Here is a 25,598-nt window from a genome sequence, read left to right as displayed (position 1 = left end):
GCTATATAACTATATATAACCGTTTGTGTACTATGAATTTGACACCACATACTGATTTAACAATCAGTATTTTCGGCTGAAACATATATATATTGAAACCACAACCACAGCCAAATGTGCACACAGGTGCTGCAAAAACAAAGAGTGGTATACAATGTAAGAGATGATTTGCCTTAATAGAATGTGCAGAGATACTGCTCTTTATCTACCTTGGGAAATGTGAGGGCTGAATGAACTCTGCTGGGATCTGAAGCTATGGTTCTAGGGTCACTGAGGTATTCCAAAACTGATGCTTAAATTACTAAACCATCACTTCCAGCACCCTTTTGATGGTATGCTCTACCAAAGGTATTAAAAGTCCAGACACCTTTGTCATGTTAAAGTTGATCTATTTTACAAAGAATTCTCTGAGTATTAGAAGCTGAGAACACTTTAATTGTAATTTTTTAAAAAATGCATTAACTATACAGTAAATTATCAGAATAAACCTTTGATCAAAGACTACTGTGTGAAAATTTAAAGATTTAAGCATGTAGATTAATGTGAAGGGCATTGGGAAATTGTTTGGTACATAAGGAACTATCTAATGCATTAATGGTGGGATTTTCAAAAACATTTGAGAGAATTAGACATCCAGTTCTCTTAGGTGCCCTGGAAAATCTCACCCGAAAGGACTTGTTACAAAGTAAAAAATGATAATATTTTCACAGGGAGCCTGAACAATAGAGAAAGAAAGAACTGTGGAGTTCTGCTATACAAGTCTAAAGATCAACTATAGCGCTTTGTAGTTTTTTAATTTTAAATATACGACGTATATTTCAGAGTCCTTTCCTGATTGCCTATTATTGTATATTACAACTTGAATTTGGTGCCCACTATGAAAATTAATAATTATCCTGATGTGAGAATAGACAAGGGTCAGATGATACAACAGTCTCTTTCTTGTCAAGTCCATTTCTTCTTTGTTGCATTTTGTCAAGAAATTCAGCATCCTAAACAGAATTTATTTTGAATAAGTCAACAAATTAGTTATGTAAAATATATTTTTCAATATATCTTTTTGCTAGAGATTTTAGTTTTCTTTGTGTGTGTGTGTGTGTGTAGAAACTTAAATAGTATTATTAAAAATGTTCCGCATATGGTAAAAATTACAAGTTTGCTTGCTCCTAAAGTGCTTTTGTACAAGTCCGCTCTTAAATGCCATCTCTGAATATTATTTTTCTGATGTCAAGAGAGATAATCCCATATTAGAATTACTAGGAGGCACATTTCCATGAACTTCAAAGCATCTTAGATCTAGAATTAACAACTGTGTTTGATACTACACTTCATTAATCTTAGATTGGCCACTGGCTTTTTTTTCTTTTCTTTCCCCCCGGCCCCATGCCATTGACCATCTTTCTAATACAGTTTATTAAAACTAACCATGCAGTGCACTGTTATTCTTTCCTGGTAGGATTGTTTTGTTGCATTCATGAAAGGACAATTTCTCTATAGAAAATGCCCTTTGGGAATCAGTATTCATGTTCACAGTTCCTGAAAAAGTCAACAAGTTGGTATGTTGCATTCAGATCTGTCTTAATGGTCTTATCATTAAACCTGCAGCAGGCATATTTAAACACGCTTTCTGTGGATGCTGAGAAAGCATGAGTAAAATAAATCATCTGTCCGATGAATATTTTTCTCTGACTTTTGGCAGGATCACCCACCTGAGCTCATGCCAGCCTATATGGGAACACTGATGCCAGCAGTTTAAAGATCTTCACATTTGCTCTAAGTGGTAAGATCTAAAGATAAAACAGTAAATAACATTATAATATTACTGTCAGATGTTAAAGTGCACTAAAAGCAAACTCGTATAAGATTAATATTTCTCTTTGACCATCACAAGGCGATAAGGCAGCTTATTACTGGATAGGACAACAGTTGATGGTAAAGTCTGAACAACAGAAGTAATGAGCAGTTTTCATCATAGTAATAATAATCGATAGTTTACAAAGGAAAATTGGAAGTCTTTATTTATGCTCAGGGCAGAATCAGGCCATTTTCATTGTCCACTGTATTAGAGTAGTTGCTCTCAAAAGGCATTGCTATTGAACTGGAATGGTGTGCATTTTGGAGAGCGCATCCATTTTCCACAAGCTTGGTGATCACCTGCAATAAAATGACCTCCAACATTTCTCCTCTTGGAGGGGAAACAGCAAATGTGACGAGACCTACCAATACCTTCCCAGTCTAATGCTGTCATTATAACTATAACCTGACTTTCCAGACACAACCATATTCTCAGTTCTTGTTCCACACCCTCTGTGCTCCTGAGAACTAAAAAGCAGACTTTTTCTGGCTATATGGTGAAAGCCAAGACCTATCCTGGTGAAGGGAAATTCTCAACTGATAGCAGAGAGGGGTCAGAGCAATTCTGAGCTGTCATATTGCCTCTTATAACCATAGCTAGGTCTCATAAATTAGAGCAGCCCCCAAGCTCCCACTCTGACTGACATACACATTCCTTCCACTCCTCAAATACCCTTAGTGCAGGAGTATGTAGGGGATGCCTGGTCTATAGATTATAATATTGGACTTGATGACATTTAGATGGGGATGGAGATGTTTAGTCCCATCATGCTGTCAGTCTGCATTTAACATTTCCATTTTCATGAATGGATGTACTGTATGTAAAATGATTGCAGAACCGGACCCAATATTTATTGTTCTATGTATTTTTTTCTAAATATGTGGGATAGGTATCCCATTATGATACCAGTTCACAGGTACCTTACAGTACTCGTGACAAATGCAACCAATATCTGTTACCGGCATGTGTGTATACACAGAACAACAGAGAGAAGGTTAGGAGTAGCTATAAAACTAGTATAGATGCCATAACATTTTAATGAAAATATATATAAAACATGTAGCGCTGTTGTTCTTCCTTTATTAGTTAAATTTTACATCATTCTTAACCTAAATAAGACCAAGAAATAGCAACATTTAGCCTAACACTGAAAATCACTAACAAATTCTTTTAAATTTGTTTGTACTGGGCCTAGTTCTGTGAGATGCTGCGCCTCAACCCCCTCAAATGTACCAGTTTTCCCCTGGCAAGCAGTGTGAATTTGCAATGATACATGGAACTAGGAGTAACAACCTTGGTACTGCTGGTCCTTGTGTTGTTGGGAGCAGAGAGTACAAGATTGTGCTCTGGTGCAAATTTGAGCAGTCTAGATGACCATGCAAGGTCTCAGTGCTCCACAAGGAGGCAAAATTAGTCTTCAGCATGTTTGCTGCTTTACTCTCAAGAGCAGATGTGAAGAAAGGGGGGGCTGGGTGGACGGCAAATGGATGCCCATAATCCTTAATATGCAAATAAGACACTTGGCAAAGTACTTCCCAATTTGGCCTGACTCCTGCTACTAGACAGGATTAACTTGGTGGCTGTGTAGCAGCTCTCTTCTTAATGAAGGGGAATAATTGACTTGCTCTCCAGTTTTTACTTGATGTTTTTATGTGCAGCACATAACACCTGTGTTGTGCAGGATACAGCCCAATGAAGTCATGCACCTGAATTTGCTCTTCCAACCAGTGAAGTCATTTTGAATCAGACTATATACAAAGTTAGCACTAAGGGGGAAACACAACCAAACTTTTCATACTTAACATTATTGCGCATTCCAAGAAATGACAGAATATAGCCCAAATGACTTCTAGTTTGGATTTGCAACTGTTTTTCAGCATTTCCTTGTCACAGTTTCCTGTCATTAATCTTGCAGCTTAATCATAACTACCGATTATTAAGAAGAGGTATCCTACAACAGCCATGTCTGCCACATTCCCATCCATCACATACAGGTTTCTATATAATAAAGTAAACATGATATCATTTTATATTATGAAGCCTCACTGCAGATGAAATTTCATTATTGTTGAGTGACTTTGTAAAACTGGAACATGTTGAGTGTCCCTAGAGAAAAACAATATCTACATCAGGGCCCAGGCGACCAGTATACTTCTTTATTAGAAACAAAAAGATACAGTTTTAATAGTGCCTTGCCTCATCAAGTGGCCATGAAAAATCTAATTAAGTGCTGAACAGCAAATTGTAAAGGCTATTGTGTAGGCAAACATCATGATCCTAGTAACAATTTTAGAAGCTTTCTAACTGTTCTGTATCACTCTTTGATTTCTTGATGTACTGTAACCTGGGGACCTGCAAGTCAGTGCTGCTGCTGAGAGGTGGAGAACCTGTGAGAACCAAAGGCCAGGTGGTGCTGAATGACAAGACCTTTTACCCATGGAAAAAGAGAGCTCTAATGATTCAGTAAAAGAAAGCAAAGGAGCCTCATTTGTTATTTCTGAATTAAAGCAAATGAAAATCCATCACAGGGCATGTAAGGCCCAGTCCTGTGGTAATACTCCCATTGACTGAAATGGAAGTAAGCCAAGTACTACTTAAGGACAAGAAAACAACATTTTAAACACTTCAAGATGTAATTGCTATTAGGTAAAGTTAGAGAATGAGTCTCTGGGCCAAATCTGCCCTCAGATTTGCTTGTGCAACTCCCATTGCTATTAGATAAAATTCAATATACCTTTGTGTACATGCTAAAACTACATATAAAACTTCCATGCTTACATTTTCAATATATGTACCATGTATAGCAGGAGCTATAAGAATAGTGACCTTTAGAACATCTACAGTTACCAGTTTAATTCCCTTATTACTAATTAAAAAAAAAGATAATCTGTGCTATTAAAGTAAGTGTGTCTGTCTGTCTGTCTGTCTGTATGCATGTATGTATGTAAAGGGGGTGAGAGATTTCCTTGTTATTGAATTTCTTTATTTGATCATCCTTTCACACTTCATTTCAGCCTTTATACAGCTTTTGTATTCAAACTTTATTATATTCTTGAGGCAAGAAAGGATTTCAATGAGAATGTGATGAATGTCCATATTAAATTGGATCCTCTTTTTAATTAAGTTCATCTAAATTTAATTTTGTAATTTTACTTCAGTAAACTCATCTGACTCCAGATGTTTAATGTGCCTTTCCTATTGCTGTTCTCACATAATTGTACCTGTAAAAGATTTATGACTTAGAGAAGCATTACTAAACCCTTTAGAGTGTTTTCAGCATATGCTTCATGGATGGCTAGTAACATGAGCAATTAGCATCCTAAAATGCTGTTCTGCTTCCAGGATTTCTTTTAATAGGGTAACTTACTTTTATTAGCTTGAACTTTACACAAATAATAAGTTTAAAAGAAACATTGTTATCAAAGTATCTCAATTGAAACTGTGAGATTACCCCCTAAAGAAACTTTAACAGTGCAAGTTAACACCTTGGAAACTAAAAAAATACTATAACAAAAATATAATAAAATAAAGAGGAATAGCTCTTTAATAGAATGAAAAAGAGTCTATGCAATTCACTTTCAATTAGCAACCTTCCTTTCAGTCAAATACTGTGGGATAAAAGTATTTGTTTCTGTGTGCAATGGTGATGTTTCTTGTTACTTTGTAACGTGGTAAACTCACTTCCATGAATGTCTTGATTTTTATATGTTTCAAAATGTTCTTGCTAACTTTGGTAATAGTTAGCATTGACATTGAGAATTAATTAACATCATTTCCCTTATCCCATTCTGTCATGACTTCTTGACCACAAAAATTGCTGGCAAATTGCCTGTCTTATTACAAGAATTACTTGGAAAACTATAATTATTCTGGTTCTGCCTCTATGCTTCTTTAGTCAAAGCATATCTAATATAATACTCAATATTACATGTGGGATCTGGTATAATGAAGCCCTTGGTCCTCATCAAAGAATCATATACCACAATTAAACCTTTAGACTATTATAAAGAGAAAAAGGCAACTGCAAACCAAAAAGATAACTGAACCTTTTTTCTCAAGTGAAAATCAAATTTCTTAGGTTTTTTATGCTATTATAATTTGTCTTGATGTGTTAGTCTGAAATATTCATCAGTGCAGTAAATAGATCAGTTTATGGATTTTGCCCAGAATTTAAGGTTCTCAATACTAATCACACTCTGGAACAGATTCACTATGACATTACTCCAGCTTTATGCTGGCATTTCTTCATTGAAATCAGGACTTACAACAGTGTAAAACTTTAGTAATGGTAGTGTTTTGGGTGAGAATCTGGTCCTATGTTTTTATTCTTCTAAACCCTCCGTAATAATACTTTGCACTTACTATTTAATTCTGTGAGATAGTCTTATTCCCACAGTGCACATGCAGGGAAGTAAGGCAGAGAAATTATTAGATCCTGCAGCCTCTACTTTGAGTAATCTCAAATTGACTGATATGAATGAAGGCTACAAGGTAGGGTCTTAAGCAACTTTCTCTAAGCCACAGAAAATCAGCTTCTGAGCCAGTATGAGCTTCTGACCCAGGAATCCTGGCTGGTGTTCTGCTCAGACCACTAGGTCACACCTATCTAGTGGCAACTATATGCAATATTAGACAAAACCTCTTTCTCACAATCATTTTTTTCTTTTTCTTTATTCCAGTTTATTTTTGGCTTCTAACAAGCTTTTTTAGTATGGCAATAGAGAAAGTGTTGTTCTTTCCCAGACTTCTGAACAATGCTGGATTAAATTAACTGCCATACATAAGGCGAGCAAGTGGACACTTATAAAAGTTTCAGCAAAGTCACTCAAGTAGCTCATTTAATTTCCAACAAAAAAAGAAGAAACATAACAATCATCAGACTGATGAAATGCTTCTGAGTTTTAAAGACTTGATGTGGGAGTCTGGATGAGACCCAAAGGAGGAAACACTTCAAAATTACAAAATGACAGTTATGTTTTTTTGTGAAATTGTCAAGATTCATTATTTATTTGTAGAGAAGGTACCCATACAAGGGTTTTTTAAAAGATACTAACTAGAGGAGGATATGTTAAACCTCCAAAGCCTTAAGAATGCCTAATGACTGCCTGCCAGTACAGCTGAATCCTGCTGGGTAATGGGGGAATGCCTACCATGTAAATATAAAGGGGGTTATTTAGGAGACCCAGTGAGCTGTGAATTATTGCCTAGGTTGTCACAAAAAAAGGGAAAATGAGTTGTGAAGAGGAAGAAACGTGCACTGGGTTCTGAATAGCTTTCTGAGACTTTTTTGTGATAGATGGGAAAACTTATATATTCTCTCTGCAAAATGAAATATTTGTTTTGTCAGATTGTGAATCTCCCAACCCACCTAGATTGCATTGAAAAACCCATTATGGAAACAAAAGTAGGCTATTTTTATACCTGACGTAATGCAGATTCAGAGGAAAATAAATTGGAAGCCCCATTGAATTATCTAACTTTTCAATATTTGCCCAGTAGTTGAAGTTAACAACTGTATTGATCCAGCTCTCGCTGAAGTCAATGGGAGCTGGATTGGACTCTTGGGGAGGTAAAGAGTTAATAGCAGGATTGAAAGGGGTGGTTGTAGGCAACAGAAGCTTCTAAAAACCCGTTTTTTATTGTGCATCGTTAGCACGAGCCAGTTGAAATAGAGAATTTTAAAATGATAACTTGGAAACACTTCAGAATGATTTTCTGTCACTTGCCATGCCAGAGTTCATAAACCGAGTCCTAAAAGAATGGAGTGAAAATCTACAATTTTTATTTCCATAAGAGTATGACTGCTAATGAAGGTTTTTTTAAGTTTTCATATAAATTACAAAGCTCATTCTTTTCAGCTTGCTTCATAAATGTAATTCATTTCCAAGTAAAATCTACCAAAGGGAAACTTTTGGATTTCTTGAGTTAGAACTTCCTCAAAACTGCTTTGTTTTATTACTCTTGATGATCCATGCTCATTCCACACTGTTTCTATCATAATAAATTAATACAATGTAGGTATTTTCTGCCATGTGATGCAGTTCTAGAAACTCATCAATCTAAATTATTCCCATCCTTAACTAAAAATAGCATACTAAGTATTTTTACTTTTAAATGGGAGACATTATTGTGTGTCAGTTTAAAAAATATATTAACAACCATAGGAAATGGAAATTTCTTATGTCACTTACCTATAAATTGTTAATTTTGAAAGGTCCAGCATGGTCAATTCCAACACAAGCTAGTTGGAAATTTTCCACTGAAACCTTTTTTTAATGGAAAAGATTTTCAAGTGATAAGATTTTTTTTGTTTTGTTTCAAAACATGAGTAAGATTTCTCTAGCAATCAACTTACATAAACACAATGAGAAGCTTTGCACAGCCTTCATGCAAATACTCTGAAGTGCATCCTGCTATATCAAAAGTTTACAGTCTGTACAGTAACTGGCTATATAGTAATGGTGGACCTGTTAGGTCATTACAGAACTGTGGGATGAGATATGGGAGACCTTAAGAGAGTGCTTGGAGAATATAAGTGTACTCAGCCATATTTTCCAGAATACATATATTTTATTAATCTTGTAGTGCGATAATTTCTTTTTCTTTCTTTCTTTCTTTCTTTCTTTCTTTCTTTCTTTCTTTCTTTCTAACTGAAATGCCAAGAAATATGTTAGGAACCTCAGTAAACTAGTGAAGAAACAATCTGTCTCAAAGAGCATAGAAGGTAAATTTAATATGACAAAACTGGTTAGGATCCTAATGGACAAGCCAGGGGAAAGGGGAAAAGGACAAGAATGACAAAATAAGATGCCATTGTTACTCAGTTAGACACGTACTTATAAACGTGGTTTAGTTCTTGTTGTTTATCATTTTTGTTGGTTATTTATTCTGCCTCTCTACTTGGCTTTTCAGCAGGAGGAGGAGTCAAATATGACCCCATGATTATGGGATCTGGTCTCAGAAAGGAGGGGGATGTTGTCAGCTCTGATGGAGAACAGAGGTGGGAGAGCGGGTGTTCTTATAGAGCTTGGGATGATAGTGAGATGACAGTGAGAGATCTGAGACTGGAACACAAGAGATTGCTCTTGGTGGCTTTTACACATTCCAGTTGGGTTTGAATTGTAAATTAATTTTTGTAGTGAAAGGATATGTTGGCTAAAATATCAAAAATCCTATCTGGGAGAAAATGAAATGTATGATATAGCATTAAGAAATCTTAAGGTGTGTCTCAGTGTTTCATTAATATACAAATGGTGTAGAAGACACTCTGTCTGTGGCTTTACGGCTCACTAAGGCATACCTTAATGGATCACTGGAACACTCACAATTGAATGCTCTAATAAAAATAGGATACTTCTGAGTCTTGAAAAATACCTGCAAATTCGCTAGTACTAGTGATGTATACTGCAGTACAGTAGTTAACAAACTTATTATTATATTACTATTTTTTATTCTTCACTGGGTTTTTCTTTCCTAGTAAATGTTCATAGCCAGTCGAAATGTAAATAGCAAATAGTTAAAAAGAAGAGTAATGGCCCTTCAAGTGTATCTGTTACGTTGTTGCAGAGAATTCCTAATGAGAACAAATTTGTGTATAAATAAATCTTTTATCCCCTTCATAACTCCTCTGTGTTCGTACAATGAAGTCATCCACCCAGACCTCCTTGTAATGAGTTGAAAGCCTCAATAGGCCCTTTTATTTATAATAAATATTGCATGCTAATGTTACCAACGTAATTGTATGATGTCTCAATAGAGGATTATGACTTCATGTAATAAGTTATCTTCTGATAGTGGAGTCTATTTTTTTCTTATGAAGAAGAAACCCATTTATTCCCACATCTTTTAATGAATATTCTGTGCAAAAACTATGTTAATTCAATATTAAGACTGCACAGTTAAGCACAAGTCAAAAAATATATAGAGTTAAAGTCATGTTTAATGTTAGCGTTTTTATGTGTGTATGCACTAAAGCAGTGGTTCCCAAACTTTTTCAGCCCACAACCCCCTTTGGGCTCATCTAGGTTAACATGACCCCCAATTCAGGTATTTCTTGTGACAGCAATTGTTTCAGCCCTGCTCCCCACCTCAACCCCCTCCCCCCATCCCAGCCCTGCTCCCATCACCCCCCTCCCTCCCTTCCTCCCAGGAGGGAGTTGCCATTGCAGCTCAGAGCGGGCAGAAGGGCATGGACTGGGCACCCCTGCCCCAGCAACGGCAGCTAGCTGCATGCATCTCTACTCGCCGCCCTGGGATGAGACCATGAGCAGCCTTCCTGACTTCTCCTGCCCTATCTACATGGTGCCCTTACCCTCTGCTTTCCCCAGCCCTCCCCGTCCACCCCCAACTCCTTACTGCTGTCTTGAGGCTTCCGGCAGCAACAAAGGAAGCAGCAGCAGGTTCCAGCAGGAGGACCAGGAAAGCAGAGCGGGACCTGGGTGCTGACCATGCTCCCTCCAGAACCCTTGCCTCCCCTATCCTGCTCCTTACCCCTCCTTACTGCTGGCTCAATGCCTCACAACCCCAGTAGTACTCTTTCATGACCACCCTTGGGGATTGCGACCCACGTTTTGGGAAATGCAGCACTAAAGTATGTATTATAGTTACACAACGCACAATATTTCCCAAATAACATGATCAAAATTATGATTAATTCATTTCCACGTACAGTGTTACATATGCTATATGACATGTTACTAAAATGTGTATGGATGCAGGAGTAATACAATGTTCTTATCACATATATAGTGTAAGTAGAAGACACACCGTGTTTATATTAATAAGTAGACAGGAAAACAGACTATCATCATGTGCTAGAGATGAACTATATGGAATAAGGCCTCAAATCAGAAAAGCTCTTAAAGCACATGCTTAATGTTGAGCATTGACTTCAGTGGGACTTGAGAACAAGCTTAAATGTAAACACTAGAAGAAGACTAACAGGTTAGCATGAGGATTCATATTTATATAACAATGCAAAATATTCAGAAAACTATAGTGTAGTTCTGTGATCTGTTAATGTAAATATCCAGTAGTACAACTAGATACTTAGCTCTTAGATATATAAAAAAGAATTTATCTGAAAGCTTATGAGAAAAATTCAATTTCAGATGAAAAGCAAAATTACATTTCATTTTAATAGTGTGTAACAAGTACAGGAGCTATATAACATAGCTATATAGCTAGATAACATAGTTATCTAAAGGCAAGTGTAAAATACAAGGTTTTAACATAATTCAAGAGTCAAATATCCCATCCTGTGTGAAAATAATACTTAAAGTTTTTATTAATAAAATTTTCAACCTACATGAAAAAAAGAAATTAAATAGCTATGTAAGAGAGGAGTTTTGGTAAAAACAAAACAGAAATGGAAAATATAAACTGTTAATAAAACAGCATAAAAGGACTCCTGTAAGAAGCAGTTTCAAAATTAATACCATAAGCTTATCCTAGTCCTATCCTATTCTAGATGGCGGGGGGAGAGAGTGTAGCAGTGTATATGTGCAAGACCAAGAGAGATTCTTAAATATACAAAGTGACCTTTTATGGGGAAGAGAATATATAATATCTGAAAAAGAATCTTCTATCACTTACGAGTGTAACTAGCTCCCTGGTGGCCAAGATGGAGTTCACTCAGCTGGAGCACCAGCCAAGAAAAGGCATGGGCAGAAACTCAGCTGGAAAACTCCCTTCCACCTCAGGGGCACCTCTTCCAACCCCCCCAGAGAAAACACACTAGAATAGTACAATTAATATAGGAAAGGGAAATATTTATTTACAGAGGAATGAATGGAGAAAAACAACAGGGGGGAAGACAGGAGAAGTGGTAAAACAGGGTTACATCCACAGGTCCAGTGGTACCACAATAAGAAATGGCAGATGCCAAGGAGTGTATTTACATTCAGGGTTCAGGAGTCCTGGGCAGAATTCCAGTCCAGCAGTGAGTCTCGGGTGCTCCAGGTCATCTTTGGTGCCAGTAAATTTCCCCCAACAAACCCCTCCAGTGCCCTCTTCTGCCGCTCTCTGCAAACCCATACAGAGCAACAACCTTCCCACTTAGCTAGCTACAGACTCCCTCCTTATTCCCAAGGCAAGGTCACAAGTCCCAATATACATGGTCCCATACAGCTCTGGGCAACCATGATACTGGGTCCAGCTCCGGTTTGTCCTTCCTGGGTGATTTCTCCCTCACTCCTGTCCTGGGCATCTCTGGTTGGCCCTGCCAGGCTTCAGACTCATTCTCAGCTGCTTCACTACATGAGGGCCTGCTCGCTATAGCCCTCTTGTCTGGAGCTACAGACATTCACACCCTGTTGCTGTCCCTCTCTCCACTCCCCTCGAACAACTAACGCTTCCTCTTCCTGGTACCATCAGGTTTTAAAGGAGCCATGCTCTCTAAACCCCAAGAGGGTTAACAAGTATAACCAAAAGTATATCCTATCAGTATGAAAATAGTGTGACTATTACACATTTGAATATAGGGACTAAATAACAACAGTAGAAATTCCATGTCTGGAGTGACTGAAGGATATATGTATCTAATGCAGAAAATATGTATTATTCAAGAAGCATTATCTAATCCAGTAATTAAAGACTCTGAACCAGATTCTGCTCTCAATTATACATACCAGTGTAAATCCAAAGAAATGCCATTGATGTCTATAGAGTTATTCCAGTTTTACATCAACATAAATGTATGGCACTGACTTGTAATACATACTGCCAATAGTTAAGGTTGAACATTGGCCTTTAATTGCACTTCCTGACTCTTCTATTTCTTAATTTAACTGTACAACACTAACAGTACAACACTAACACTTCACTAGTATCATTTTTGCACAGAATTTCCTTTATTTAAAAAATAGGAACAATTTCAAAAAGTGGTGGCTGTATGTAGGAATGGACAAATCTGTGTGTACTTTTTACATGATGTCCACTGACTGAAAAAGCATATGAATGGATTAATCTTTGTGCAGTTATAACTGAGCAGGAATGGTCACCCAGGTTGCATAGCTGCATAGGATGTGATTGGATATGGAATCTGTGGGCTTCTATGCTGTCCTCAGCATTGCTTGTGCAATGACCATTGACTGTGTTGTGAACTGCATTAGTAGTATATCTGAGGGAAGAATTGTGCCCTGTGTGTTTGCAGCGTGTGGATGAATCTGCAGAATTGTGTTTTACTAGGTGACTGGGGGCATACAGGGTAGATATACTTTAGCACGGAGAGAAGGGTGCATATAAAACATGCCAAATTCTGCTTAGGCTTAAACACTTTGTGACCTCCATGTGCAATATTGTGCTCTTGCTTACTCCAGTGTAAATCCAGAGTAACTCTGTTTAACTCAATGTCACAGCAAAATTCAGAACCGAAGGTTTAGTCGGATCTCACGGAGGTGTAGATTTGAATAGAAATTAGTATAGTAACTTCTATGTGCCCTATGGGTGTGTGTATCTATTGGGTTTCCAGGAAACAGGGCGGGCGAAGCCCGCCCCATGCTAACGGAACCCCCCCCCCCCCCCCCGCAGCCTAAGGGGAGGTTCCACAGGGCCTCAGAAACCCACTAATTGCGGGGGACAACTAATAAAAGAACAGGGACAGGAGTGTGGTCAAAGGGTCATAAGAAGGGAGCCTGACGGGGACACCGAGCAGAGAACCCCGGACAGCGCCCACAGCTCCTCGAAGGCATCAAGGGAGCCAGCGGACGCCGCCCAGAGGAACTCCGCCCGGAGACGTGAACAGACTAAGGATCGGAAACAAGCCCCACAGTCGCAGGAGTCCCCATTGGCCAACCGCCTCTCCCTGGTCACATAGATGGCCATTTTTGCCAGGGCGAGGAGGAGGTTGACCAGGAGGTCCCGCGACTTCGTGGGGCCACGGATAGGGAGTGCATGGAGAAGCAGGTGGGGGGAAAAGTGCAGCCAGAAACGCAATAGGAGATTGGTGAGGAGCCGGTATAGGGGCTGCAGCCTGGCGCACTCAACGTAAATGTGCGCCAGGGTCTCCCTCACGCCGCAGAAGGGGCAGGTGTCTGGGATAGGGGTAAACCGCGTCAAGTACACGCCCGTGCTCACAGCCCCGTGGAGGAGCTGCCAACTGATGTCCCTGACGGGCCTCGGGATCAGGGTGGAGTACAGGCTGGCCCATCGGGGCTCCTCACCCTCCAGAGGTGGCAGGAGGTCCCGCCACTTGGTGTCAGGGCGGGACACGAGGGTGAGGAAGTAAAGGGTGTGGAGCACGAGCGCGTAGAGCTGCTTCCTTGGCGCGGTTTGGAAATGGACCGGCTGCAGATCGTGCAGCCGGCTGGCGGTGAAGGGGCGGGGGGGCCGGTCGGGTCCACGGGGCAGGGGCCCGATGAAGAGGTCCGGAGGGCTCGGGGTAGGGGGTGGGCGGGGCGTGCCCTCACGCAGGACCCGGTCGAGGTAAGCCCGAGCAGCAGGCGGCAAAGCGGCCTTCACCTCTTGTAGTACGAGCCGGGGAGTACAAGGTCTGGAGAGCCCCATCCGCCGAGTGAGCGTCAGGGGATCCAGCCAGTCTCCCCGGTCGTAGTCCAGGAGGTCTCCGACCCTGGTGGCTTCTGCCCCCTATGGGTGTGTGTAGCAGGGTGGTTACCCCGCTCCTGCCCTGAAGGGCTTAAAACAGCTCAGGAGAGGGCTGTGGCTGGGGCAAGGAGCCTGGGCTGATTGGGGCATGGCCACAGCTGAGCCAACTTTCCCCAATCAGGCCCAGCTGGCCCCTATAAGAGGCTGTGAGCCAGAAGCCCAGGCAGTCTCTCTCTAGCTGTAAAGGGAGAGGGACCTGGCTGCAGGGACCTAACCAGGTATCTGGAGTGGAGCAGGGCCGGGGAAAGGCCAAGGGAGCTGGGCAGCTCCGGCTAGGAAATCCCCGGGCTGCAGGCCTGGTAAGACCTATTAGATACTGGGTTGCAGGGGCAGCCCACGGGTAGCCAGAGGCAGCAGGTCCAAACCCCTTTGCCTGTGATGAGCAGGGCTGCCCAGAGGATTCAGGGGGCCTGGGGCAAAGCAATTTTGGGGGCCCCTTCCATAAAAAAAGTTGCAATACTATAGTATTATGTATTTGAAAATGTAAAAAATAACCAGTGAAATACATTCAAAAATTTAATTTTTAATAATTTGAAAATACACCTCTACCTCGATATAACACTGTCCTCGGGAGCCAAAAAGTCTTACCACGTTATAGGTGAAACTGCATTATACTGAACTCGCTTTGATCCGCTGGAGTGCGCAGCCCCACCCCCCCGGAGCACTGCTTTACCATGTTATATTCGAATTTGTGTTATATTGGGTTGCGTTATATTGGGGTGGAGGTGTAAACGAAATACATGATTTAAAAACATTAACTGCTTTACTGGTATGTATACCTTTGCGATTACATAATGGGCTGTTGCTGGGTGATGGTGATGGTTGGTGCCAATAGGCTGTTGCTGCCTGGGGATGGCGCTGCTGTTGCCCAGGGCTGGGTGGGGAGCTGGGCTCTGGATCGGGGAGAGCCTGGTTCACAGGGGCTGGACTCAGAGCTGTGAGGGGAAGGGGCCAGGGGGTGCCCGGCTCAGAGGGGCTGGGCTCAGAGCTGGGGGTCAGGGCTATGGGGGGATGGGATCAGGGGGTGCCCGGCTCAGAGGGGCCGTGCTTAGAGCTGGAGGTCAGCGCTGCAGGGAGATGGGATCGGGAGGTGTTTGGCTCAGAGGGGCTGTGCTTAGAGCTGGAGGTCAGAGCTGCAGGGAGATGGGGTGGGGGGGTGCCCAGCTCAAAGGGGCTGGGCTCAGAGCTGGGGGTCGGGGCTGCAGGGAGATGGGGTTGGGAGGTGTTCGGCTCAGAGGGGCTGGGCTCAGAGCTGGGGGTCGGGGCTGCAGGGAGATGGGGTTGGGAGGTGTTCGGCTCAGAGGGGCTGGGCTCAGAGCTGGGGGTCGGGGCTGCAGGGAGATGGGGTTGGGAGGTGTTCGGCTCAGTGGGGCTGGGCTCAAAGCTGGGGGTCAGGGCTGCAGGGGTATAGGATCGGGGGGTGCCCATCTCAGAGGGGCTGGGCTCAGAGCTGGGGGTCAGGGCTGGGGGGGGATCTGGGGGTGTCTGGCTCAGAGAGGCTGGGCTCGGAGCTGGGGGTCAGGGCTGGGGGGGGATCTGGGGGGTGTCTGGCTCAGAGGGGCTTACCATGCTGCTTACTCCCGCCTCCCCCCTCTCCTGGAGCCTCAGCATGCCGCGTCCAGGAGCTGCTCTGGCCCCTGGACAGCACTGCAGCAGCCTGGCTCCATCGGGTCCTGAGCTTGCAGCCCCGCCCTCTTATCATGCGGCTCTGAGCAGGAGGCGCTCAGGCCCCGCCCCCTTACCATGTGGCTCTGAGTGGGAGGTGCTCAGGCCCCGCCCCCTTACCATGCGGCTCTGAGCAGGAGGCGCTCAGGCCCCGCCTGAGCCACACCGCTTTAGCTCTGTCCAGGGCCGCTCCTGGATGCAGCGCGCTGAGGCACCAGGGGATGGGGGAAGGCGGAGGTGGGTAGGGAGCCTCTGACATTCTCTCGTTGGGGCCCCTGTGGGGCCCGGGCCTGGGGCAAATTACCCCACTTGCCCCCTCTCTGGGCGGCCCTGGTGATGAGTGGTTTATACTGCAGTCTGTCCCAGTGAACAGGAGCTAGATGGAGACAGGGCAGTAGCCAAGACTGAGGCAAAGTGGGGATAGTGGGTGGGGGTTCCCCTGGGAGGGGGAGACCCAGAACTGTGGGGGTACTGCCAGGGGGCAGCACCCAGTTAAAGGGGCACCGGGGTCCTGGGAGGGACACAGGGGCCAAGCTGTGGCAGATCACCGGACTGCAGAGGGCGCACTGGGCAGGACATCAAGCTAATTCCCTGAGAGACCAGCAGGAGGCGCCACAATGGTGAGTCCGCCCCCTTACAGTGTGCAAGGATCTGATGTGTGTGTGAATGTAAACTGGTGAGGGGAGACTGAGTGTACATGGGATTCAGCTTGCAGTTGGCAAGGTAAGTGTGTATGCAAATATCATCTGATCGTCAATATTAGATATTGGATGCCTGGGGGCACTCAGTGTACACATACTTACATATGGACTTTGTTTCTTTGTGGTAACCATATGACTAAAAACTAAGTCTTCCATCCTCCAAAGATCCTCATGTGAGCAGGCTACCTGAGCTTGTGCAAAACTCACTGCAGGATTCAGGGGGTCTTAGAAAATTTATAATGATGAATGGAAGCAAATTTTCCATTATTGTTAACTTAGTTAATTTTACTTTGCTTGACTTCTGTGGCATATGCTCACAGTTCAGCCCATTATAAGTGTTGGCAGGATCAGTGTATTAAATTGTAGCTGTTTGGGGTACAGTAGGCCACAATAGTAGGCTGGAGCCTTTAGGTGCTATTGCAATATACTGTAAGTACTAGTAATGTGAAGTTGTAAAGTTCAGCCATTTTTAGTTATTCATGCCCAACAACACAAACGTATTTTTAAAGCAGAAAAAGGAGGATTATTTTGATCCCATTTTGATAAAGCAAAAATGTCTAAAGGGATTTTTCTTCAAACTTAAAAAAAATCAGCCAATATCATGAAATAGTTCAGTTGAATTTTGTGGACATTGTAAATGAATTAATACAGGAATGTCAAATGGAACATGAGTTTCCACTTTACGGGCTGTTTTTCTCTAATCAGATCTGGCTTGTCTGCACCACTCAATGAAAAAAATGTCTGGAAACTGGGCAAAAGCTGTCAACCAAAAATTCCCCTAACATCGTGGAACACATTGCTGGTAAAAGTATGCCACTACCCTTCCCAAACCTGCCATCCCCAACATCTCAGCAGAGGGGGCATGTGAAGTTGTGCAAATGGCTGGAAAGCGGACATGCTATGACTATCCTCTGTTGGCATATGGTCCACTAAGGATCCTAAATCAGTAAGAGAATTTACAGATTTCTGGTAGCATCTTTAACTAGCATCCATGCTAGGAATGTGCCCAAGAATCAAGGAATAGGCCCTTTTAGCATTTGCTGCTGTGAAAGTTCAATAATAAAAAAGACCTAAATGATATAGTCAAAAAATAGACTGAACTCAATTTTCATTAAAAAAAAATTAAAGAGTTTAAAATTTCTTAGGTTTTGCCATCACATGTATTAGTAAGATGCTCCAAGAAATTATTACTTGAATAAACAGGCCTCCATGAAGACAAATGAAAAAGGAAGCGATACTTGAACTCTGATTATGTTCTGGAGAAAATTAGGTTTCATCTAATTTTTCTGATTAATTTGTACTATTAATATACATTAATATGTACTATTAGAATAAGGTCAGTGAAAAAGTTAAAGTACTTTGATTTTTGTATGACAAAAAAGAAAAGCTGGAATAGACCAAAAAGATTGTAAAATATCTTCCATGGCTAGACCTGTGATAAGGGAAAAAGCTACCAAATTAATATGAGATGTGAAGAAATAATCTTTTGTTTTTAACCCTGAATGAAAAGGTGTGTTCAGAAGATCAGTTTTAGGATTTGTGAAATATTATATCAATATATTTTATAGGTTTAGCAATGTAACAAAGAATCTTATCATAAAATTTTTTATTGCAAACAATGAATGATATCTCAGCATGCAGAACAAATTACAGGGATCTAAACTGCTTTCACCTTGACAAAAAACTCAGAACACTTCTGTAGTTAACAGTAAGTTTTGATTTTGCCAAAATAAAGGAACATTAGAGTTTGGACTCTGATAAAACTGGTCTGAGGGTAGGGAAGTGTGTCTTTCAACTCCAGTTCATGTGCCCTTCAGTTCATGTTGCCAAAAAATGTTATGCCAAGTATTGCTATTAAATCTTTTTATGTTTCTGAGATTTTTGTCAACACACACAGGGATTGGGTTTTAAGTGGAGTTAATAATTGAACTTGGAAAAGAGAAACACTGTGGGTGTACTTGACTTAAACAAACAAACCACCACACAAGCTTCAGCCATTTCTATAATTATTACCCTGTTTCCAAGGTATGGCAGGTTAAGCATAAAATCTGTTTTACCATACCATATTTATTCATTTTTAAGTCTTGTAGAACAGATTACAAGAAGCACATATTTAAGATGGTGAGAGCTATATATTTGCCAGCAGCCACCTTGTGTCCCATTGAAACGGAATCTTTTGAAGTCAGCTTTAAGCAATTATATCTGAGTGCTTGTTTTGGAAGCCTTAAGAAATAATACAGAACTTTCTAAAGTATCATTGTTTTCCAAACCTTTTTGTCCAGTAAGTGTTATTTATCACATTAATGATAGATTAAAAATTAATTCATTCTGTCAGTAAAAACAGACCTTGAAATAAAATAGTATCCATAAAAACTATCCATAGAAGAAAGTAGTGTCCTTGGTTTATTCCCCATGCTCAAGCAAAAATGTTCATAAAAAAAACAGCATATTTTGTGAAAATGCACTTAGTAGCCAAAAATGTACAGTACATTACCACACTTAATGGTAAAGCATATTTTCTACACTGAAGGGTAAACATATATTTAGAAGGTGTGGTTAAATGATCTTACTATTACTGTGTGCCACATGTATGCAATCAATAAATATAGGTTAACTCTGCAATGGGAGATGCTAATAATTTTAGTAATTTAGAATGTGATCATAAGAACATAAGAACGGCCGTACCGGGGTCAGACCAAAGGTCCATCTAGCCCAGTATCTGTCTACCGACAGTGGCCAATGCCAGGTGCCCCAGAGGGAGTGAACCTAACAGGCAATGATCAAGTGATCTCTCTCCTGCCATCCATCTCCATCCTCTGACGAACAGAGGCTAGGGACACCATTCTTACCCATCCTAGCTAATAGCCATTTGTGGACTTAGCCACCATGAATTTATCCAGTCCCCTTTTAAACATTGTTATAGTCCTAGCCTTCATCACCTCCTCAGGTAAGGAGTTCCACAAGTTGACTGTGCGCTGCGTGAAGAAAAACTTCCTTTTATTTGTTTTAAACCTGCTGCCTATTAATTTCATTTCATTAATTTCATTAATTTCATCTCAGGACCAGAGAATATTGCGAAGAGCATGCTCAATTTAGGAGAATACAGAATGAACTTTGGCAAAACTAAGCTGCATTTTTATTAAGAACACAATAATTCCTGAGGAAAAACCCACCCTTCTGCACGGTGCACCCATCCTGAATAGCCAGTAAGACGAATGGGAGGCAGTCCAAAAGCGTGAGATGAAATCTTCCCCATAGGTTATAAACTGGCAATAGGGCTGCTGTTACTTTCTGTTGCTGCAGTGGCCTCTACCATTCCTGCACTCCCACTCTGTAAGGGTCAATGGCTTGTGGATCTATGTGACCCTGGCCTGCTTTCTCCCATACTGAGCCCAGATCCTACAGTAAGGGAGGGGCATTCACATAATTATGGGAAGGTGGGGGGATGACAGCCATAAAGTTATCCCCTCACTCTTTCCCACCCCAGCTTCTTCAGCAAAACACCATAATCTCCCCCTACATTTCTTATCTATAATAATCACCACCCCATGCACATGTGTCCTACAACACCTGATAGTGAAAGTGACACCCTCTGTAATGAACATGTTTGGAGTGGCAGCAGATTAGATGGCAACCATGGCAGAGTATCATTCCTGATCAATTTGCAGCACTCAGTCCCAGATGGGGACTAAAAGTGGCGGCACAGAACAGAAGGTCAACACACTCAAAGATAGCACATCAGTATGTTCATCAGCAGGCTGGCTGCTCTCTGTATTTTGTATCAAACAGAGGTCAACATGAGTGCCCTTTGTTAACGTCTCTATCAGTGCAGAAGCAATAACGATGTTAGGAGAAACATGTTGTAATCCAGGGATATTGTTTGGGAGGCAATGGCTGCAAACAACAAAAGGTACGATATCACTTTTGGTATGCCACATGAAAATGGTCATTCCTATTAATATTTGGGTAATGAAGTGGTTGATATGGATGGCAGATGTTAAGATAGATGGCTCAGCAGTAACATGCAGAAAATAGGTGTGGTTCCAAACTCAATCTTTATTAGCAGGCTGGCTGGTTCTGTTCTGTTACAGAAGCAGAGCAGTCAATCCAGGCAGCAGTATTATTATTCATTATTCTTATTATTTATTTGGTGTTACACCCACTGTGTGCCAGGTGCTTTCCAAGGAGGACGAACCCTGCTCCAAAGACCTCACTAGCACAGACAAGTAAACAGAGGTCAGAGGAAGGGGAAGCGCAATAGGCAATTTATATAGAAATCCCTCGTGTCACTCTGGTAATGCCCAATAGATCCTAAAGGGAGCAGGGCTGACCCTTTCTGGTGAAGCTGCATCCATTACTCCTTATTCAGAGAAAAAGTGCTGTACCATAAGATTTTTAAAGGAGGGGAATTTAAAGGCTGTAATGTCTTTATCGGTTGAGCTGATTAAAAAAAAACTTCCAACAAAAAATTGTGTTCAGAAGATGTGATTTTGTCAAAATCAATCTTTCTTGCAGGAAAATGCCCACTTCAGCAAAATACATATTTTCTAAAAGTGACATTTCAAGATGGAGCAGAACATTTTGTTTCAACATAAGAAAAATTCAGCAATTTTTGTTCCGTGAAAATTTTGCCTAATTTGTCTTTTTGCCCAGATTTGGGATGAAAACAAATGTCGACATACTGGAATTTCTTGCAAAATGGAAATTCCGTTTTCCGACCAGCTTTATTTATGTGTAAATAGTTAATAGAATATGTGACAGTTGATGATGGTCAAGAATATGCAGCAGTAAAATGTGTTCTTGAGCTGCACAAAGGAAGCCATTTGCAGTATACTTTACCTGACCTCTTAACAGGGGAAAGTTAGAAGCAGGGATAATTCGTTTAACTCTGAGAGGATCTTGGAGGGAGACCTCTGGAGAAAAAAATGATATTTATCATGCAGAATAAGGCTAGAATAAGCCTTCAGGCTCAGCCCCTGTGTACAGAATGGTGTGTAACTTCTCCATCCCAGCAGCAACTCCAGCAAAGAATTGTCACTCAGAATTTCCCTTGCTTCCCCTCTTGCTCCCAGGGAAGTAAATTACTGTAGATCCAGGAAGAATGCTGGAGATATATATATATTCTTCCCCATATATATAGTCAGCTACTCTGACCAGCAAGTGAGGGATTGGAGCCAAAGCTCTGCCTCTTCACCACCCTCTCTGACCCTACTTGCTCACACAGGGAGCAGGAGCAATTCTGTGCACCAGACGATGATTCAAGGTCGGGGGGGAACAAGGACAGGGGAGGAGTGTGCCTTCTTCTCGATTACACCTTTGTTAAACAAGGGCACAATGTAGCCCGAAGACAGGCTACATTTCAAACTGGCAGTGTTCCATTATTTGCATTTTTGTTCTTTTTTTTAAAAAAAACCCTCTTTTTTCCAGTCTAGTTCTCTAGCAGGTACAGCAGAAGCTGCTCTGGCAGGTATTTTTTAGTAAGGAATATTTTTCTAGAAGGAGGGGAAGCAAATGGATAGTAATAGCTCTGTGTTGCTTTGATCAAGAGCCAGAGAAATTGCACCCCTGTCCACTGCTTCTAAGCCTCAGAGCTTCCCTCCTTTATCTTTTATGCACATCATAAGGTATTGCCCTCCAAAAACGTCAGTAAAAAGGAGAAAAGATGCTCTTTGATACATTTGCTTCGAGCCCAATATTTTTCTACACTGAGTAGCAGCTGTGGCAATGCCCTGCTTAATGCAGGGAACATCTGGGCTGCATTCCGTGACAGCAAGAGAAGTGGCAGAAGTGTCATAGACATCCTTGAGCAAGGAGGGATCTTTACTTTTATAACACAGAAGTGTCAAAAACAGTATTACTGAACATCAGGTTCCAATTTGGCATGAAACATACAACTCTGAATAGATGTGACAGTTAAATTCCCTCTTAGGATTCTGCCACCTAACATTATTTTTGCATGGTTTCAAGTTAACTTAGGGAAAAGGGGGGGGACCAAAACAGGGGTAGCTGGATAGCTCAGTTGATGAAAGGCATGATCTCTCATCTTGTGGTACTTACTTCCCAACCTCACTGACTGTCCACTAAGTGAAATGAGATTGATTAATTCATAGTCATCCTCAGCGGAGCACATTGCATTGATCCAGCCTGAATCACAAAACCAGCACATGTGATTCAACTAACTTGACATAATTGAAAGTTCTGACCCTGGAAGGTCACCGAAATGAGCTCTCAGATATCCTTTTCTCCTCAAAAAAGGGTCATCCCATCAGATCAAATATGATGGCTTTTGCTTTCACGTTGTTAATTGCCCTTTCTGTGCTTAGTTTGAGGGCAAATGGAGACCTTTTTATTTTTGGGGGGGAGAAAAGGGGGTTACTTTAGCCACCTTTTTTATTCTTTTGCAAGCAATGTTGTAACCCCTAAAATGTTACCCTGAACCTTTAGTACTGAATCAAGCAAAATCCCAAGGGAAGTCAATGGGTATGTTCCCATATAGGGATCAGAGGACCACACATGTATGTATGTTTTTAATTATTATAAAAAAATACTAACTGGTCCCAGTTAAAAATTCATATCTGTAGGAATGGTAACATCGGAGAAAGCAGTCCCTTCCCCTTCTCTCTCTCTTTCTTTTCATCTCTTCTTCCTCTCCTATCTTTTTTCCCCCTCCTCTTTTCTATCTTGCCTCTCTTCCATTCACCTGCTGCTGTTTTCCCATGAATACCTCATTCTATACATCCGAAGAAGTGAGCTGTAGCCCACGAAAGCTTATGCTGAAATAAATTTGTTAGTCTCTAAGGTGCCGCAAGTACTCCTGTTCTTTTTGCGGATACAGACTAACACGGCTGCTACTCTGAAACCTGTCATTTTTGAGTGGTGAGACAGTGACATTAGAGAAGGGTCAACCTTAAAGAGCAGGCTGTTTAGTGTTAACTTTGTGACATCAAAAGTAAGTGGGTGATGTAACCAGGGGGCATGAGCGTCACAGGCAGACATACAGGCACACAGCTAAAATTGTGACCAAGATTTTTAAAGTGAGTAGTGATTTGGGGTGTTTTCAGTTAAGGCCAACCTTAAAGAGGTCTGGTTTTCTGAAGAAAGATGATTGGTACTTTTTGAAAATCAGGCCTTTTTAAGGTGTTTCAAATTGGGCACCCAAAAGTCACTTTTGAAAATCTTTGTCTATAGAAATAACAGTGTATAATTTGCAGTATATAATTTGTAATGTGTGTTACAAATGGACACATACAAACCACTCAAGTTTGCTGTGATGTGTTTATATTGGTACTAGAAACTAATCACAAATTTTGTCTGAATCTATACAGTGCAATGTGGAGAAAGCCAATGTCTTAAGAGGTGTATAGGCTTTGTGCTAGACCACTACACGGGGTGAATTTCAACTGTATTTTTATTTCCCTCTCTGTGATTGCCATTAAAAAGTCAACAATTACCAGCAGTTACCCCACAGAGACATTTCCATTGTGTCCCATTCTAAGTAGAGGGCAGTAAAGATATTGCAAAATGTTCTTAACAGTGATCACTGTGTATAATTTATCCCATAAAGAGCAGATTACAATATCTCCGCAATAGTTTTTTTGTCTAGCTTTGTTATTTAATTAAATTGTTTTTCTAGGAAGTGTTCCCTCTATCAGCTACATAGATAAAACCTGCAAAAAGAAAAAAGCTAAAATGTTACGTTCTTGTAATTAAGATAAAGGACAGCTGTTGAACTCTTGTGGGATACTAACTTGACATCTCTTTTTAAAAATAGATTAACATACCCTCATGTTTGAATCAATCAAAAAGTAATTTGTGGGGAAGGATTTTCAGAAAGTTAGCCGTATGCAACCATCAGTTTAACCATACAACAAAGCTTCCTGATAATAAAAAATACCACTGGGCTAAATCTGTTGGCTTATTAGAAGAGTGCATTTTGTATACAGAAAGCAAATAACTCATTTAGAGTGTTTGATACGAGTATCATGTTATGCATATTCAAATATATAGGTCTTTTTCTAAAATAAGCCTTCAGTTCCAAGCAGAAGGGAAATGGAAAGACACAAAGCAATAGTTTTATTGTATATTTTGTGACTCTTCTGAAAGCTAAATCCTGAATGTTTTTCACATTAAAATGAAACTTGCAATTGATAATTCTGCTGGATTCTTATCTATAGTATCATCATTTTAAAAGGAGGCAAATCAGATACCAGTATTTAGCATGAATAATATTGCTCCCAGCACTCTCCCTGCAGCCCACACATTGTGTTTTTTGGCATTGATCATGGCAATTTTTAAAAAATAAACATTTCATCTTAATTTTTTTGTCCACGAGCTATTGCAATCGACATTGACACAGCTGGCAAAGACGCTCAGTGAAAGGTAAACATGGTTCTTAAAATGTAATATAACATATTGCTGTGTTTGTTTGTAGAAATGTAATCCTCCACAAAGAATATTTTAAAACTGTTTATTTTGTTTACTTCTTTATGGAATATCAAACATAGTGATACTTGATCATAAAACTAGCCTTTTTAAACCAATGGCATTTGCAAAATTATATATCCTACAGACAATTTATTTTTTAATTTCTTTTTATTCTTACAAAAAAACCAGGAAAGTAAATGAGATACAATGTTATATTGTTCAGCAAAGCGCAATAGGCAGAGTTACTAAAATCAATTTCTGTTAATAAAATCATGGGAAAAGAGGGAGGTTAAATAACAAATGAGTTGGTCCATTTTTCAAGGAAGAAATTTCTAACAGGATTAGGATCA

General features: G+C 40.8%; 1 protein-coding gene across 3 annotated transcripts in view; it reads left to right on the top strand.

The window, feature by feature from the left end:
- Positions 1-25,598, top strand: part of SEMA6D (semaphorin 6D) — a 277,199-nt gene that overhangs the window by 107,305 nt on the left and 144,296 nt on the right. Inside the window, exon 2 of one of the 3 annotated variants that reach the window (XM_039491727.1) lies at positions 1,700-1,780. The exons of the other annotated variants lie outside the window; for them this stretch is intronic. The gene's annotated coding sequence lies outside the window, so the exon portion shown is untranslated. The remainder of the gene's footprint in view (positions 1-1,699; positions 1,781-25,598) is intronic. 3 annotated transcript variants of the gene reach the window in all.

This window comes from Mauremys reevesii, linkage group 10 (assembly GCF_016161935.1).
Source record: "Mauremys reevesii isolate NIE-2019 linkage group 10, ASM1616193v1, whole genome shotgun sequence".
Lineage (NCBI taxonomy): Eukaryota > Metazoa > Chordata > Testudines > Geoemydidae > Mauremys > Mauremys reevesii.
This window is presented reverse-complemented; position numbering and strand designations above follow the sequence as displayed.